The sequence below is a fragment of the Cupressus sempervirens genome, chromosome 3, assembly GCF_028749045.1.
Source record: "Cupressus sempervirens isolate cs-2001-9-10 chromosome 3, ASM2874904v1, whole genome shotgun sequence".
Lineage (NCBI taxonomy): Eukaryota > Viridiplantae > Streptophyta > Pinopsida > Cupressales > Cupressaceae > Cupressus > Cupressus sempervirens.
This window is the reverse complement of record NC_143120.1, coordinates 1,101,081,028-1,101,098,685: the sequence shown is the minus strand read 5'-3', so window position 1 is coordinate 1,101,098,685 and position 17,658 is coordinate 1,101,081,028. Positions and strand designations below refer to the sequence as shown.

The window sequence follows — 17,658 nt, the reverse complement described above, 5'->3', positions numbered from 1 at the left end:
TCAAATAGATGATTTGTCAATGAAAGTGAAACAATTTTTTTATAGGGTTTGAAGATTTTTCTTCTTTCTAAAAGCCAAAATTAAGGGTTCCATAAACTGTTTTTTTAGCATGCATTTACGGCTCAAATAAGCTAAAACAAAGACAAAGCTTTGTGTCGTCAATACCATAATGGTGATATTGTTATTGTGATCACGAAAAACCATAATATTTTTATTGCATGAGAGTTCTATAGTTGGTTGTCAAACCATTTGTTAATTCAGTTTTTTTTGACATTTCTTTTATCTAAAATTTAACAAATGTGAAATATCCTACATAAATAGACTAGACTTGTAAACAAAAATGAAATTAATTTTTTATTGATAGTTTATTTCTAGAAACATAATGCTTTTTCAGCATAAAGCAATGTTGGAAATATTTTAGATGATACTACAAGTTGATAACCAATTCAACTTTTTTGTAAAATTAGCTTGGTTCAAAGAAGTGAGTTATTTTACAAATGTTTGTATACTTTTGTGATATTTTTGAAGATCTTTCTCATGAAGACTTGAAGCAAATCATTGTTAAACCCTTAAGGGGTTTGTTTGTATAAACTATTATCAGTTCTTGTAACTGATTACCGTCTTGCCTTAGTGAATGCAAAATATTTTAAGTACTTTTCTAAATAAGTATGGTTGTGTGTATAAAGCATGAAGTGAAAAATAGCAAACACAGCCATATTGTCTTGTATGTGGAGCGTACAGGTTGAGCATTGAAAGAAGAATGATAAGAATATATATATATATATATATATATATATATATATATATATATAGGTGTGTGTATTCAAAACATACAGTTATGTATGTGAATGATTTGTGAAGAAACACATTGTAAAAAGAAGAGAAGGGTTGAAGCATAAGCAGTTGTAGCTTCTATTGTAAAGACGAGTTGTTGCTTAATAAAGATGCTAGGTTTCAATAGAGTGGTTTTTCCCCAATAAGAAAATTGAAAGGTTTTGAGGGTTTCCCACTTAGCACAAAATCTTGTGTCTCTTTCTTTTGTGAGTTGTCTAAATTGTTCTGATATCGAGTGCTTTTGTTTCACACTAGTTTATTCCAATTGTTTTGAATGTTAACTGTGCATTTGATTAAGATAATTCAAAACAAATCTGTTATTCTGATTCACCCCCACCCCCAACCCCCACCCAAGAACAACCATTACTTCCAATAGACTATTTCATCAAATTTTTAGTATACATTCCTTAACTAGACCACTCTCACATTTACTTTTTAGATCTTTAAAGTTTGAACTGAACTTAAGAGATACGAACACATGCAAACTTTTGATATGAGATTGAATGAAAGTAGAAAATTATTTAATTTTATAATCTTATTATCTTAATTATAAATAAATTTAAAAATATGTTCATATATAAAAAAATACACAGCCTTACAATTTCATGTAACATTTTCGCCCATTGATAGGGCAAAATCCACAATCACAAACAAATGTTCTTCATTTTGTCAGCAAGGCCACGTAAGCTTAAACCATAGTAAATACTTCTATCACAACATCAGTAAATGGATGTGCAATAAATGGATATATCAAATAAAGGTTGTTTGAGCTTGTAAACACATGAAATTGTGCACTTATAGAGGCACAGTTCCAGATTGATAGGATTCTGTTAGTTGGACAGGAAGACAAGTCCACCATTAATCACTATGCGCAAGTCCATTTGTTTACAAGTTTGAACAACCTATATTTAGTGTATTCATTTATTGGATATTCCAAGTACATACCCTCCCGACAATGGAACGGGTGTGTTTTAAAGATGTGCCCAAGGGGTTGCTTTGTTCTATAATTTAGTGTTATCAAGAAGTCATCCTGAAAAGATTGGTGCCAAAAATTATGTAGGAGATAAATAATTGTACCATTTGATAGGAAACTAACACAATGTAACTTCTTAATGATCACTCTAACAATATGTTGCAATATTGGATATCAATGACTATTCTAAGTATGATTTTCAACCTTTAACTATTCCAATTATGAACTAATAGTTAGTAGCAAAATTACAATATATGAACTAAAGTATGATTGCCAACCTTTCACTATTCAAATTATGAACTAATACTCCTGGCTCTTCTTTGTAATTGTTCAAATTAGATAGAAGCAAAATGTTATTTTATTTGTTCTGTCTTTAGTATATTGGAGTAAGTTTAATGGTGTTAATAATATAATTGTCACATATGGATAGTTAGGGAAAGGAAAGGAACTTGTTCTAGCCCTCGAGGAGAGCTTTGATGAGGAGGATTATGATGCTATTATCGCAGAATCTACTGAATCAGTAAGTAGTAATGAAATCTTTAATTAAAAAAATAAATAATAAGGATTTATTTTTTATATTCTTTTATGTCATTAACTAAAATATGGTCATGTTATTTTTATAATAATTTTGTGTAATCATGAGCCTTGTCACCTTGATCTGGGTATTTTAGGCGGTCCAGGTGATGCCCATGTTCTATCCTCCACTTGTGTTTTCCACTTAATATATAGGAATGAATGCTAGATGTTAATGGGGAATTTAGAGTTATGTTAAGGGGTGGGGGTAGTTGAGCTTCCACCTTCATATGCATGGCCTTGTTAAGTAGAGAATAGTAAATTATTCAGGAGATAAAGAAGCTCGGTACCCAATCATCTTCTCAAACTATGATTGTACCAAAAATCCTTCACATTCAAGAGCCCTATCAATGGTCAGACTCCATCTTAGGATCCAATACTCTCCACATATCACTTACCTTTGTAATCCTTTGATTTAACGACTTTGATCAACTTCTCAACTTATGACATGTATACCCTCTCCTTCTCCCAAAGGATTCTATTGAGCTCTGATACCACTTGATGAAGAGCAATATGGGGCTTACGAAGTTTTAATGACAAAATTCTCAAAAAAGTTTACTTTCCCACAAGTTTCCCAATACAACTTTTAGGGTTTTAGTAACCCAAATCAAGTGCATAATATTTCTAGTGGCATGTTATGAATAAAATGGTCTTGAATCCACCAAATCAACCCAAATAGTCAATCTACCAAGTCTCAAGTTCCTATTTCTAAGGCAAAACTAAATTACTTTTCCTATTTTGCCTAATAGCCTCGATTAGGCATCCAAAAAGTTTAATTAATTCTTTCCAAATTACTCTCAAAATACATTGTATATTAGAATATTCATTTGGCTTCTCTATGGTATGCTAAAATATCTCCCCTTGTTGTTTTGGACAGAACCCCTCAACTAGGTTGATGTACTAGTTTTTAAACCCAAAATAGGATGCATTTACAAAGGAACCCCTATGGATTCTCCTACCCAAACCTTGGCACTTTGGACAAAGTTCTAAAATATCTCCAATTAGATGATTCTTTAATCAATTTGGTTCTATGAGCCTTCTATGCATAACCCCCAAATCAATCCTATGAAACCCTCAAAACTAGGTCATGTTCAATCCAGGCCTTTTACTCAAAATCCTTACAAAAAAAGGTCATTCCACCATCCATTCAATATATGCTAAGTCTTTCAAACATTTAAATATGACCTCCAATGGTTAGATTCTTTGTTGTTACTCCTTAGCCATGAATTAGTGTTCTTATCAAGTCACAAAATTGTGATCACCAACAAATGTTTCCTATCCTTCACACAATATAATGTTAGCCAACTTCCCCAACCGATCCAAATTGATTTGAGCATATTAAGGATTGGTTTGAGCATATTAACAATGTATTTAAGGGCCTAAAATAACTTTCCCTCCAAAATCCTAGTAACCGTTAGAATTCAAAAATTTGAATTTCTAATTTCATGCTTTAATGGATTCAAATCTCATTCAAATTTATTCCTAATATTCTTAAAGGTAAATCTAACCTATCCAAGACCCTTACATCATGTTTTATTCCCATGTAACTATCACTTGTAACTATAATATACAAACACTACAAACCACAATAGTTTCTTCTAATTATGTGGTTCGCTTTGTAAGTTTATAATATTGAAGTTTAAAAACTTATTTACATTTACATACATCTTTTTCAAGTTTGACATTTCTCTTTTGCTTGGCTCATAGTCCACCAATAATTTTTCAAAACCCATGTTGACCAATTGGAGATTGAGCCAAAAAATTGTAGGAATAATTGTGCCAAAAAAGCATAAAAATCATTGGTGCATGATCATAAAATTTTTGCACTCTTTTTGGCACAATATTTCTTGAATTTTATGATTTATAGTAAGAAAAAATCTCAAAATGATGTAGTACAAGGTAGGTGTGTCCCTAAAGGAGATGACCAAGCTCCCTACAAATACAACACAATAGAAGTACACAAGATTTAATTGCAATAAACACTTTATTATCAACCGATCTTCAATTACATCAATGCTCCACATACATTTCACTGATTCATAAGTCAACTCGCATGATAAAATATGCTATATGCCAAGCTATAAGACCTTATTGGTTATGACCAATGTATATTCCAGATTACAGACCAAAGTTTGCTATGCAAGCTTTTTCTAAGTATCTTCTTGAATTATACTACTTCAATACTACCTGAATGATACTTCCATTATGCCTCCTAAGACATTAGGACATTACATATATAGCCATCAGGACACACAAATCAGGTTTAAGTTCACAATCTCCAATAATAGGAAATGTGCATTACATTGTAGGACTGACACACAATAAATTAATGACCAAATACATAATACAAGAAATAACATTATGCGACCTTAGGTATAGGTCCACCTATTAATCAAATGCCTAGATCCAAGAGCACATAAGATGATTCTTAAATATAGAGCCACATTGAATTAAACACTAGGAATCACAAGAAGAGAAATAAAGGAAATCAACAATCGAGAAGATGAAGCATAAATTCTGCCAACTGTCACATAGGATTATGTACACTTAGGGTAATGATCCATGATATGTCCACAACATGTAGTCAAGCTAGCTAGATATAAAAGTAACAAACAAGAGTTTTCTAATATAAACTATCAGACAAGTAACTAAAAAATAGAAAATAACGAATATATTTTTGGGTGATGAAAGATTGCCAACAACACAAGGATGTTCCTGCATCAAAAACCCAAGGTGACAAAAAAAATTCCATAAGGACTTACGAATGTCTAAAGGAATTCAGAACATAAATCACATGCTCCTTCTTAATCCACAAATCTTCTCCATCAATCAACAAATAAGTTTGTCCAAACTTACTGCTATAGCCAATCATATCATTAGAAATCTCAGATCTGTTAGATAAATGAGAGGCCAGCTGGTGCTGGTGGGGTGAATCAGTTATATCTAATTATCCTATAGAACTTTCAAATGCTTTATTTCGAATTCAAACTTCATAAACTTTCACTATTTAATAACTTGGTGATCACATTCAACTTCTCAAATCAAACTTATAATTATTTATCACCAAACTGGTATCTTATTGTTGTTTACATTTACTGAGTATTAGAGATTTCACTTAGTTTATACCAAGTTGCAATGGTAAACATTTAGCTTGAAAGTAAACTTGCAACACATAAGAAATCACACATTAGATACATATATTTTAACTTGGAAACCCTGTAAAGGGAAAAACCACCTAGGAACCAACAACCCAAATAATTTCACTCTTCTAAAGTGAGCTCTTCTAGGAGTCAACCTTGTTAAAGGTTACATGCATATTTTAGTGTAACCTAGTTAGAGGATTTTAACTAAAGATCATCTAGACCTTATTACTCCTTGACATTTCTAAGAAGTGGCTTCTTCAAAAGGACATACAAACATCACTAATTGATATTACCATATAGGATTTCAAAGACTTGCTAGATCCACTCAGTTAAGAGATTTTTTTGCTACAATGGTAAGAAAGTAATAGTGAATTGATCTGTTAGGTTGACAACTACCATGCTTGTTTAGATCTCTGCTCTACTCTGTCTCTTCCTTCTGATCCCCTTGTGGCTGATTCACACACTCACTCTTTCACTTTACACTTTCCTTTTCTTGATCTTTCTTCTTCTTCTCTTCTTAGTTCACCTTGATCTTCTTCTCTTTTCCAACTTCAATAAGAATTCAACATCTGTCAACAAACAATCAACAACTTATCAACAACAAGAACTCACTTGTTCATCTCCTTAAATAGTATTATTTCAGCTTCCATATTTTGCTGCTTGATTACTATCATAGATCTCATATTCAATGAACTTAGAAAATTCAAAAAAAAAGAAATTCCTTGAACTTTGTGCTCATCTTTATCTTGGTTAATTCTTCTTCATCAGATCTTCATCACATTTTCCCAGTCATTGATCTCATAACAAACTTTGACTTTAGTCTTTGAACTTCTTGATCATTCTTTATTTTTATCATAAGTTAGCCTAAGATTCAATCCTTTCTTAACTTGTTCTTCCAACTCATACTCAATGATCATTACATCTTTATTCGGGTAATACATCACTCGGTTAACACTAGAATTACTCAGTTAATACCAAACTCTAACTTCTCTTTGTCATTTTCTTGATGACATTTGCAGTCACTCAGCAGATATTGTATCCCTTCATTTGCGTTGCAGTTTTACTCGATGCAACTAGGATAATTTGGTGATTACATGAACAATCAAATCAACATTGTTTTGTCATAGTCCAACTCATTCAAGTGCCCATTGAATACCATACTTATCAATATTATAAATCAATACACTTTCTTCAAATCCTCTTCATTAATGAAATGATATGACACTACAAAAATATCATAATGCCTAATCAACTAAGGCTTTGACATCAATGACAACATAAAAACTATTATGACTCTTTTATGTACATTAACAACTTGATCTGTTGGGGATAACAATCTCCCCCTTGGCATTGATGTCAACACATAAATAAGATTCTACATTACAAAATATTACCCATAAGATAATCAAATGTATGCAAAGACAACAATACAATTTTTTAACTCTTTGACTTTATTCAGGTTCTCTGCAACAGATTGTACTCAGTGTATATCTCCAACAATTCTCCCCCTTTGGATATGTTTCTCTTTCTACTCAGTAGCATCTTCGTATTATCTCCCCTTTTGACAATTCTTCACTTCCTTTCATTCCACTCTCTTTGACAACAATCTTTCATAGTCAAGTTACTCATTTCTTTGAGTCACTGACTACCCCTTAGCATATTTAGTATATCACTCCTTGGCATGGAAAATGTGTCTATAATTTGTTTTTTAGAGTTCACATATTCAAGCCTTACTTGTTTCTTTAGTACTTGCTCCCTCAAGTAATGATACTTGATTAACATATGCATGGTTTTAGCATGCATCACTATATTCTTTAAATTATTTATTGCACTAGTGTTATCACAATAAATAGTAGTAGGCTTGGTTACCTCTTCTTGCATTCCTTCCAACATTTTTGCTTAATCTAGACAATATTAGAGCAATTAATTGCAACAACAACATAGTCAACTTTAACAATAGATTGTGAAATGCAGCTTTGTTTCTTGCTCAATCATGTTATTAGTCTTTCTCCTAAAAAGAAAGCTCCACCACTTTCACTCTTCCTATCATCAACATTACTAGCCCAATTTGCATCAGTGTAGACTTTAAGTGTAAAGTCGCCATCTTGTTCAAGTACACCAATCCAAAATCTTTATTCCCTTTAAGATATTTAAATATCCTTTTAACAAATAGTCATATTTTTTGCCTTTGAATTAGAAGAAAATCTTGCAACTATTCCAACTATGTGTGCTAAAAAGGGAAATCATTAACTGATAAGATGAAACATAACTTCTGCCAATTGTCACATAGGATTATGCACACTTAGGGTAAAAATCTAAGATATGTCCACAACTTAAAGACAAGCTTGTAGAATCTGGAAATATTAAACAAGATTTTTCTAATACAAACTGCTAGACAAATAACTTAAAAACTAGCAACAACAAATATATTTTTGGGGTGATGCAAGATGGCCAACAACCCAAGGATGTTCTTGCATCACAAACTAATCAAGTAGCTGATCCAAAATCGATAGTAATTGGTTGAGGTATGTTTTAATACCTTATTTCACATGTTATTGAATGTTATGTATTTATGTGCTATTGTTGATAAATCTTAAAGAAAGAAAGAATGTTAAATGTTAGCTTTGGATATTATGAGACTACTTTATGCATGTTCATAATTTGCTTTACTTCATGTTATAATGAATGAATGTTATATTTTATGGGGGATGAGGCCATTTGAGCGTCCCTGTTCACGTGGTTGGCCTTGTTAACTAGAGAATACTTGTGCAATGTTTATACATTCTCCTTGTTGTATTAGTTTTGACAATGATTATTGCATATACATCCTTTTTCTTTCTAATCTCACATGTATACATTCTATTGCATGATTTTCCTCCAATGTTTAATTTTCAATTTGGCCACAAGCCAATATGTGCAATTTTGTACACAAGAGAGCTTGTTTTAGCTTACAATGAGATTAAACATTGTTGTTACACTCTGCCCATATGGATTTTGGGAGGAAGAGTACAAGGTTCTACATCAACTGTTTATTGATTCTATTTACATCAATATAGTACTTGTAGAAGAAGAAGAACATCATTTGAGAATGTTCCATTTTAAAAAGGGTTATGTAATCTTGATTGATAGGGTGAAAGATTAATTTGATCTTGATTTTGTCTAACTTTTTACCCACTCTTCATTTTGACATCTCCTTTTCCATGGAACCTTATCAGTCTAAGGTATGTTTCTCTCCTCATTTTTGATATTTTACATTTTTTTATTATGTATTTTAGACTTTCTTGGTTTATCATTTAATGAAATTGATCTTTTTGATGGATGACTATCACAGAGCAGTGATTTTTTTGGCTTCAACATTTGCACTATCCTAGTCAATCAATTGTTTGCATCTGTTGTTTGTGCTCGTAGAATCAAAGGTATGCAATTTTATCACTTGAAACTATAACTTGCAAATACTGCAAATAAGCAATTTCTACAATAGTTTCTTCTAATTCTTTAGTTCTTTTATACTATGAAATGAGTAGTCTAGTTACTCAAAAATTCAACCAATGATATTGTAATTTTTATAATTAGCTTACATATCCATCTATAAGTCTTATGAAATATTGTTGTTTTTATAAAATCAGCTTGCATATGTTGCTTTGTAACTTGACATAGTGTTGGAAATGAAATAGACGTATAGCATGATATAATAAATTAGAAAGTTAAATAGAAAGAAAGTATTTCAAGAATATCACTTTAACATTATGTTTATGTTAGAAACCTATCATGGGAGAAAGCTTCCACAAATTCAAACTCTAAAATGGCTTGTTACAGGGCAAGCAGGTTTAAAAATCTACCAGTGAAAAGATATAATGAAGTAAAATATGAATGCTTCCCCATGACAATTGTATTTACATCAAACACTCCCCTTGGTATCTTTTTGTCTATTTAAGGGGCACCTGGTCAGATCAAGGATATGAATCCCAAGATGTTGGAGTGATAGGCATGCACATGGAAATCTAGGACCTTAGGACTGAGCCCTCAACCTAAAAAAAAGTTCGATATCAAAATGTAGTTTTGATATAGAGGGAATGTAGTCCAAACCCCCCCACCCAACCACACACATGAGGGCCCTAGCCCCTAGGTTCAAATTTCCCTTTCACTTAGGGAAGACCTTAAAAAAATATGATTATGAGCTTTGATGAGTTGTTAAAACTTGAAAGTATTTTAATTTTTAATTTTTTTTACACATGTCAACTATATTTTAGTTCGACTCTACAAGATAAAAACATAAAACTTCTTTATGTGAGGTCAAATACCAACTAGACTAAAACACATTAGCTATTTAACTCCAAGTATAAACTAAAAAAAATGGTTTTAACGTATATCCAAATGTATACATATAATGAAAATTAAAAAAAATACAACTATTTTCATTTTCTCTTACGCATTTGTATTGAAAAATTAAATATTAATATTTTATTTTATTTTAATAAATAGTCTCCATCATCTACTAAATTTAAGAACATTGGTATCTCCTGGAAAAAAATTTACATGCTTCAAATTCAATATTATTTCATCAAGATAAATTAAAAACACATGCTTCTTTTTAAATAAATGAAAGCAATAGGTGGCTCCCATAGTAACTATATATAAGATAATGATCTTATATTAAGTTTACAATCCCATGTTGATGAAATTGTTCCATGCTTTGACCTTTGACCTGAGCAATGTTTAAATTAAGACAATGTTTGAATATTGAAAATTAAAATAGTAGTTAAAGTTAGAAGGGATAAAGGTTGTGCTAAACATATGAGGCTAAATCTTGTTTCTTAAATTGAGAGATTCAAATCCAATAAAGGACTCAAATGCTCATATATGTGTGGATAAGAATATGTAGAAAGGAAAAAAGTATATTATAATAGGCTTAATGTATTTGAAATATTCCCAAAATATCAATCTTACAAGTTTTGCATTGAATCTTCTATGAAGAGGAACCAAAAATATATTTGACCAAAGATATTTTATCTTTTATTTTTTTATTGCAACACCTTTCTCTAAACTGTATTTGTAAGGGTAACTTGACGAAAAGGTAATAATCTTCTCCTATATTCATCTTCTAAGAATGAAGATTTGTATGATTGGATGCAACTTAATTGCAAAAAAGAAAAATCTGGATAGAGAAATGAGATCAACCTCCAAATTATGATATCTCAGTATGAAAGAATCTAAAATAAATAAAAAATAAACTATGCATAGTGCAACCGTGAGCATTGATGATTTTACATTATAAAATGTGTAGTATTGACTAAACAAAAATTCCTCAACTAAAAAAAAATGTTGTAAACCCATCTTCCCTAAATAACTGATCACTTTAGTACCTCCTAAACGTATGCATGACAACAAATAACACATTAAAAATTAAAATACCATATTGTGAATGTTGCTTTATTGATGGTATCTACAATGGGAATGGACTTTTGTTTGGAAAACATGGAACCATTAAATGTTTAATGATTTATCTAAAATAGAGGTTCACATTCACCTTCTGTGAAACAAAGGAAATACCTTCCGGTTTCATATTGATTCCACCACAAGCACACACATTAGAGAGAAGTTGATCAACACTTCTTGATTATTTTTTACAGTTCTAATTAGCATCTTCAAAATGAAAGTATAAAATATTGGAACAAAAATACCTCTCAATTGATCCAAAGCATGTTATATGAAGAAATGAATTACCACCTATTATTTGTTCTACGAAAAAAATAGAATTAACAAACACCAATAATTCCATCTTTACAAGTTTTTAATAATAATTTTACATGGATTAGATTTTCTCTATGAATCTTGTTTAGAATGTTTTTTTATCATTCAAAATAAAAAATTTGATTTATTCTCAATTAGTTTTCATGGAGATTATGTAGGGACTTCTACACTAGTAGATTTTTACAGAGCGAACTAATCCTGAAACTTTATATGTTCTATGTTCTAAATTATATTTTTTATTTATAAGCGCTTGAGAGGAAAATATAATAGTCATAACTTTATCATAATAACAAAATGGAGAGGTACAAGAAATCTATCTCAAAAATAAGTTGGTTTCTGCCATAAACAATGCAAATACTACTAATCTTCTCCACCCATAGATGGGGGAGATAGCTATAAATGATTGCATGGTATAGTTTGTTAAAAAATTGGTTACTCAATTTTAATCCAAGGTGTAACTAGAAGGTAAAGGACAAAAATTAGTATGATGTTATCAACAAAATATGTGTCAATAATCAACACTTTTTCATGGACAATTTGTTCTTCGAAATCTTTAGGTTAACAATTCTAGTTCTATCGAAATAAAATGGACATATCTATAGAATCGGGCTTGGAAAACTCTTAAACAATATTCATATGGTCCATCATCATAAAGAGAATGTATTTGGAATTGTGGGTTCATGATGAAGAAATGCTAGATGAACTCCCAAAAGTACTTCTGGGTATTGAGTTGTTGGTGTTACCAGTGACACGTGCTACAAGTGCACATCAAATGTTAGTGAGATGACAACCATATTAAATAGTTGAAGTGCAAAAAATTACCTATTTTCATGATAGTAGATTTGATTACACCAGGACTCCACGTGGGAACAACTTTGATTAGTGCAACTACTATGCCCACATGAATGCAAGTCATTGACATTCCAAATATTTTGTTGAAATTTAGTGGTGTCACTTACCTAGTGTTGTAACATTCAGTTAAATTGAAGCAAATTTAGAATTGATGGAGAAAGTTAGTTGAGAAGAGTTTTTTCTATGATCAATTTGCAATACTAATGTTTTTAGATTTGATTGATTCCATTAGTATTTAGATTTGGTCGATTCTAAAGCTATATTTGAACAAAAAAATCACAAAAGTTTACAATGGAAAATACTCTGATATATTTGAGGGCCATTTTTCTCTTTATCTTGATTTTATTGATTCATCACAGAGGCTTGAGGTTTTTGCCTTGCATGGGAGAGATTTAGATTTCCCTAGATGAGTGAGTTGTTGAGGATAGTGGACAAAATTTGTTGCTTTGAATAACCTTAAGATAAATTCTGCAAAGTCTTTCATATTTTAGTTCAAAATTTGTAACAAGTTTGGCACTACATAGAGTCCTCACGTAGCACTTATCCCTATCTTACTGTGCATATGTGAAATGTGGAATAATAGATAAGGTGCATATGGTATTATTGACACAAAAGTTCACACCCTTGCTTGAGGCATGACCTCAAGCGACCTTGTGTAACATGGAAACGACCTCCAAGTGTGGGACTTGTGCTTTGAGGTCAAATCTCCAGAGAAGGTCAACTTCCTTACAATCAGGATGCACCTAAACTATAGCTTTTTAGGAAATGGGAGAAGGAAATGCTGAAAATTATATTGCTAAAAGGGAAAGGTGATGCACCAGATTGAAATGTGGTTACAACTCCTCCCACAACTGCACAAAACATCAATAAAACTCTCCAATACACATATCTTGACTCTAATCTACCTTTAAAGAACTCACATGTAGGTTGAAAAATAATTGGGTGTTGAAAGGAAGGAGAAACTTCACAACACAACACTTCACCAGTAAATTAAGCGCAACATGCAAACCTTGGTAACTAGAAAAGAAACATTCCCTACAAGGCATCAAGTATGCACAAATAATGAATGACAAGAAGAGGTAAGAAGTAAAGCTATTTCATCAATGGAAGGAAAAAGTTGTAGAGCACAATGTTGCTGCAAAATACAAGTAGAGAAGAACCCAGAGAACATATTTACAACTATCTTTTAAAGAGTTTAGGCATAACTCAAATCTAACCCTGGAGTTCAAACCTTGAACAAGTGGAGTTGAGTTGTAGAGGAGAGCCATAACTGAGAATCATAAAGAAATCTGATCGTGAGGTGTAATCTATTGTTGGAAGTGATAGGAAGAGAAAAAATTGAGTGTGCCTAGCTGTAAGAGATCAAATCACCAAAAAATTGATCATATCATGCATTAAAGAGGCATGGAGTGTAATGGTGTCATGCAAACAAAGCCCAAGAAGTCATTCCTCAATAAAGAATAAACCCTAGCAGTGTGCCATGGCTGCAAGAAGTCACAGGGATGGATAACATGATGTGTTATCCATCCGCAAATTAGAGTTGGGGGGATTTAATTTCCCTAAAAATAAATGTTGGTCATTAATGTAGACCATCCCTTTGAAATTGATAACCTAGATGGCAAGAGAATCTCCCCAATAAGAGATTAAATCACCACCGTCAATGCAGATCTTCCCCTTGAGATGAATGGCCTAGATGCAATGAGGATACCTCTAAGATGCACCAGATCCAACTGTTGTCATGCAATTCCAAGTTTCAGAACCTCACAAAGACTCTACAATATGAAGAAACAGAAGAATAGAGATGTGTGGTAATATCTCACAGTTTTAGGAGGATAGGCAGATAGCACGCAAAAACACAGGTCGCTGATCTAGTGATCTCAACAAAGAAGGAATCGGATAGCACAAAAGGTGGGACCCTTCGCCACGTGGTGCAATTCCAGACTTTGGAGCCTCACAGAGACTTTTTTGTATGAAGAAATGTCGAATGGAGACACGTGATAGCAGCTTGAGCTAATACTCCATGAAAATACAAGAGTTGTCGATATGATTTATTGTTTGATAAAACAAACGACAACCTTTTAATATTTTGTTGAATCTCTATTGTTGATCTGCACGTGTATATTTGGTTAACTTAAACACTGGAGATGGGACATGACCACCCGAAGATACATGGCACGATTTTGAGTTCCAGAGCATTGAAGAAGCACTGCGACATAAAGAAATGCTAGAAATCAAATGCATGGCAGCATCTAGCATTTTCATAAAAATGGGCAAATGTATCATGAAAACATGAGTTGTTGGATTTGCAAGCCAGTCAGCTAGGGAGAAGGGTTGGGAAAACATGAAATGTTATCCGCCAAAAATGTGTGCTATCCCACAATAAAGAAAATAACCCATTGAAGATCTCCTAGATCAATTATCAATGATGGACTGAATGGGGAGCAAACATGGACATTAGGTATGTCTACCATCTTGCAAAATGTTATTGGGAAGCCAACAACATACACGTCATGGTGAAATTTCTAGATAAATGTTTTTGACATTGACACTCTATTGTCCTATAAAATTGCCACATCATTACTACAATATTATTTTTTGTGATATTTCTCACACAAAAAATAGAAAAGACTACTAGGAAAAATAACAATATCCAATAGAAAAAAAGAAATTTATATTTCTAAAGTGCATTTATTTCTAGAATTTCTCAACACCATAGTTTATGGCATGACTTTTCTATCTTGTAGAATTCCCAAGAAAGAAATTAATGCTAAAAGAGCAACCAAAAACATTAGTCTCCTAGATTAAGAACAAGGACTAATGATGAGGGTATATTCTATCAAAACCTACTAAAAATCATTATAATAACACTAAAGTACCAATTTCTATAATACACACTTCTCATCCATTCAACAACTAGGACTGAGCAAGTTTGGTTTTCCAATTTCCTTTTAAATTAATTGTTAGAAAGTGAAGTCATATTAAACATGTCTACAAGATTTCCATAGATCTTTATTTTGAGTAAAATTGAAACTCTATTTTAAATTCTAGTTGAGTTTTTTAAATTTTTGTTTTGAAGTTTCCCACCCAACTTTATTGAATAGAAATTCAGTTTGATGGATGCATAATTTGTTTGTAACAAGATTTAGTCAATAAAATTGTGGTTTGATCCTATTTACTTAGGATAATAAAAAAAATTATAAGTCAGACAAATTGTCATTTGGTCTTGGCTTCATATCTCATACGAAAGGCCATTGAAAATTCAATGAAATTTAACTCATTTTCCTTGTTACAAAATTACTGTGCAATCATTGTCTCTCCGTAGTTTCCATATTGGTTTTATTGGACAATTACATTTCTAATATCTTAATTATATATTTTTATTTAATATTTAATTATTACTTTTAGATTTGATTGTGTGAGCATTTTTAATCAATATTTTAGATCACACCATGATCCACCATCAAGTTGATGAGAGAAAGTATAAAGAAGAATTGAGATAAGTTGCAGAAAAGTGGGGGATATTGTAGGTAGGAGAAAGAGGTCAAAAGGAATGATGAAGAATGTAAGTTGGAAGTATTGAAGATTTAAAATAGTGGACAATCAAGGATCCTTAGCATGATGTTTGCAAAGTTCTTTGTTGACCTTGTTAGTGCTTACATGTTGTGCTTATTGGAGAAAATTTGCTCCAAACTTTTGGGGAAACTTTAGAGTTAATGTATTAAGTAGATGTTTTGTGAGATATGAGAATTATATTTTTAGACAAGGACCATGTGAAGCACAATTATTTACTATAAGAAAGATATTACTCTTGAAGAAAGCAAGTTTGATCTAATCCTTTTGACTATTTATCAACATAGGTATTAGTTTCTTTTCATTAAAAGACTAAGTTCTATGATGCATTAGAGAACGACAACACAATAAAATAGGTGCTAAATAAGTATAAATTTTACACATTAGCAAGGTGCTTACAATTTAGAATGCTACATGAATTTTGGTGCTAGATATTTTGGTCCATATGATAAATTATTAATATTTCATGCATTGAAATATTTTTAATTCTATTGATATTCCTAATATATATCTGTATTCAACTGATAAAATCATCACAATAGGTTTCTTTTTGACATATGTGATACTACACCTAGTCAAAGACAAAACACATATCTTGAACCATTCTTTCTATCATTTGTATTACCTAAAAATTTATTTTTAGAATAAATAATTGTTGGTGCAAATAATAGTAGGCCTTATTCATATTACATAGGGTACTTAGGTCCTAGAGAGTCTTTATAGAAGTCTTTGTTGTCACGTGATCTTACCTAAATAGTCATTTGGTATTTGTTAAGTTAGTTGTCTCATAACATGGAATTAAGATACATGTCATAATCTTGTCTAATCCAATCTCTCAACTTTGCTTTTACAACAAATTAATCCTATGTAGATTTAATATCGAGTCAATTTAATTTGTATCCATAATCAAGAAAACTCTATAATTCACACTATTATTATAATTTAATTTGTATCTTCGTTGTTGAGTTTGGTTTGTCATGTTGAAAAGTCGTATTACTTAGCCTTAATTCACACTATTATTAAGTCCCCTTAGAGAGAAATATCGCTGTTATTTAACATCATGTAGACTCATCACATGTCTTGTAGCAGTTGTTGCTAGATTCCTACACGAATTTCATATCTAGAGGGGAAATCAAACTTTTAGATCTACTTTCTCATCTCCTTATCGTTGTCAATATATGTGATTTTTTTTGGTATATTTCTTATAACACGCATGCATATAAAATATAAATTTGTTATTCATAAAATGCAATTTGATTTTTCAAGCTAATCTTGACAACTCTAATGTGGCATCAAATCTATCTTTCAAGACCCTTCTCTTTCTTTCCTGAAATTCTCTAAAAAAATTGTTGGTTATTCTCTAAATAAATTGTGGGTTATAGTCATTTATTTTTAAAAAGTACACTCTAATACCATTAAAGTGTATTAATTATTTATTACTTTATAGGCAACCCCACTGAGGTTTAGGTCGTAAATCATCTGTTAGGATTAAACCATAGGCATAAATAACAATTACATGAAAATATAACCAATAATAGAAAATAATAGGTCACACAGAAAACAACACAAGACACCAAGATTTAACGTGGTTCACCCAATCCCTAGGCTACATCCACCAAACAACTAGCCTAATATTATTACGATCTAGCGATTACAACCTGATTACAATCCGTAATCCCTTACAGCTCAATACCGCCGCAAGAACCAATTTTCACATCACTCACTATGAAAACACCTAATCCTAAGCCCTTTTTTTCAAGTGATTTTATGTTGCTTTACGGTTACAACATGTCAGCCATATGTTGGCCATACATCGACCACAACATCGATCACGACCCAAATTTTTTTTTCTTTATGAAGTATGTACAATACTTCCTTGACTAGTCACCACAAACTAAAAATCTCCCACTTGGGGACTGATTAGACTCCACACTAGATAACAATCTCCCACTTGGAGACTGA

The 17,658-nt window shown here is 31.7% G+C and overlaps 1 long non-coding RNA gene across 1 annotated transcript; it reads left to right on the top strand.

The window, feature by feature from the left end:
* Nucleotides 1-785: 785 nt before the first annotated feature.
* Nucleotides 786-15,943, top strand: LOC149570624 (uncharacterized). The gene is made up of 3 exons (XR_016362983.1): nt 786-8,744; nt 8,855-8,939; nt 15,568-15,943. It is a non-coding gene; the product is annotated as an uncharacterized LOC149570624 (long non-coding RNA).
* The last annotated feature ends 1,715 nt before the right edge of the window (nt 15,944-17,658 follow it).